General features: G+C 44.3%; 1 protein-coding gene across 1 annotated transcript in view; it reads left to right on the plus strand.

Annotated features, from left to right (window-relative positions):
• The window catches only part of FKBP14 (FK506 binding protein 14), a 9,652-nt gene that overhangs the window by 2,203 nt on the left and 5,047 nt on the right, over positions 1-2,402 (plus strand). The gene's annotated exons all lie outside the window — the stretch shown is intronic.

Below are 2,402 nucleotides of genomic sequence, written 5' to 3' on the forward strand. Positions count from 1 at the left end.
GGGACAGCTGAGGGAGGGGGGGGCCGCACCGATCGTCGCTAAATACAAGCGATCCGCCGGCTTTACAGCCGGCGGATCGCATGTATATTAACAGGCATCGCTGCCCGTTTTTAAATTGCGGCCATTTCCCGCGCGCGCAGGGGGGCGTGTCTGAGCGGACGTCTAGAGACGCCTGCTCAGATCTAGAGCTCCTGGCCGGCCGTTTTTTTACTACGGCTGGCCCGGAGGCAGTTAAATGACAGAACAAACAAGAAGGTGTTTTGATGCGACAGCATATAAATATACAGCTGCAGCCCACTAGACCCAGTCATAATGCTCAATTGTTTTCTAACTTGCACTAGAAATACTACTTGGGGCATGGGTAGACAAATTAATATGGTATTCAGGAACCAGTCTGGCCAGTCTAGGCTCCAGCAGGATATCTTAGGAGCCAGCTCTATTGACCGTGACTAGAGAGAACCTGAAAATGTAGGTGCTGGCTGTCATTTCTGAAGAACTCCGGTCAAAAGTTTTCTTAACCCTTGCAGCTGAGCTACCCACTGCATCTTTGGTGTAAATTCTAGCAAGTGCATCCTAGTATATTTAACGCCTCACAATGCACTGTAACAAGTAAATACTACAGAGGTGTGCCTAAGGGCCCATTCACTCCACATCTCCAGACTAGATTGTTTCCGGACCCAAAATGCATCCTAATGTATCCCTATGCTATTTCTGGCCTTTGTTCTGGCGCAGTCTGTTCCAGACCAGACTAGAAGAATACTGCACGTCTCATTTTGTCTGGTCTGGAATGCACTGAAACACATCAAAAATGCACGCACACACTGGAATGCACCTGAAAGCCTATTTTGCGCAGACAAAAAAGCTTGAACGCTGCAAAACACCACCGAAGCTGTCCCAGCGCGCTAGCCTGCCTGCTACAATGCAGCGTTTTAGCAGATGGGATAGTGCGAATGGGCATTAGTGAAGGGCTTTTTAAATTCATTTCACCCAGCTTGCCATATAATCAACTTGCTTATATTTGGCATTTCCACCGATAGGTTTGTGATTAACACCAACAAAGCCCACAAAATTATACTCTCCATATTTATAAACATATCATGACATTTACATGGGCCTGCTTGCTCTTATGACACAGGATTTATATTCTATTTCTTTTGCGGTGTTCATACAGTGCAACGTTTAACAGATGTAGGTTAGTAAAATGTTACTAATTCGGTTTTCCTAAAACCTTGTATATAACTTGTAACGAGCCCCTGCTCGCTTGGTTCGACTCTACCGCCACTCCTCAGATTTCAGACCGCAACGTCTAATTCTTCGGTCGTCCCATGCTCCGGGATTCTAACTACAGCTATGTGCCGTTCGAATCCAGTTGTGATAGCTTAGAACAAACACCAGGCAGGCTGTATGTAATCTGCTTTATTGAATGCACACACACACTTTTATACACAACAGTTTGAACACCCTGCCCAAACCAACACCTTCCTATTGGCCATGCAAATGAAGGCTTGAAACAGGGTCAGCAAGGATTCGTCTGATAGCTTGAATGGGAGAGCTGATATGTGTAATGACACCGAGACGTCCCAGGAGATAATTACAAACAGTCAAACACAGAGTGATTTAAACATAATACAGGGTGGAGGACCCACCACTGTGTAATAGAAGCAAGGAACAATGGTTCAGTATTCCAAGGACCATGACAATACTCCCCCATGTGAAACAGTCCAACAGCCACAGTGGGACCCCGAATGGGTCAACTCGAGGATGTTGGAAAATTAGTCTTAATGTTCCAGGTCCCTCTGCCGGGATAATCCATTGTCATTAACATTGGGTTTCCAGAGCCGTTATTGAATTGTGAAATTGGACGGCTGTAGGGCCAGGCTCCCCCGCAACAGCCGTCCATTGGGGGGGTCTCTATAGTCCTAGGTCCATAGTTGCTAGGAAGGAGGCTAACCCCTTTGGTCTATTCTGCAGAAGCGGCTAAAGCTGCTGTTAGATGAGTTTCACAGCTTTCTAATTTAGTGATGAAGGTCTCGTGCACTCAGCTTTAATGGGCCCGGCTGGCAGAAAGATCCTGCACTAAAAAAACCAGCATGAAATGGTCAGTTAAGTGCTTGTCTTTAAGCGCATATAATGCCAGCTTTTAGATGCGTACAATTCTACTTTCATACCATTCCATTAAATTTACTCATGTATGGCGGTAAGAAATGTACTGATTATTTATATATAGATATGTAGATCTATATGTATCCGAAAATGTTTTTATTTTTTCAAATTTTATTAAATATTTTTATTACTTTTAGCGGCTTTGGGGAAATATTACCCCTGATATTTCCCTTTTCAAATAGAGAAAGATTGCGGAGACAGTTTTTTTTTTTTTTTTTTTTTTTTCCTTCACCCCCTGT

Source organism: Nanorana parkeri, unplaced genomic scaffold, assembly GCF_000935625.1.
Source record: "Nanorana parkeri isolate BGI_ZX_2015 unplaced genomic scaffold, ASM93562v1 scaffold4, whole genome shotgun sequence".
In the NCBI taxonomy this organism is placed as follows: domain Eukaryota; kingdom Metazoa; phylum Chordata; class Amphibia; order Anura; family Dicroglossidae; genus Nanorana; species Nanorana parkeri.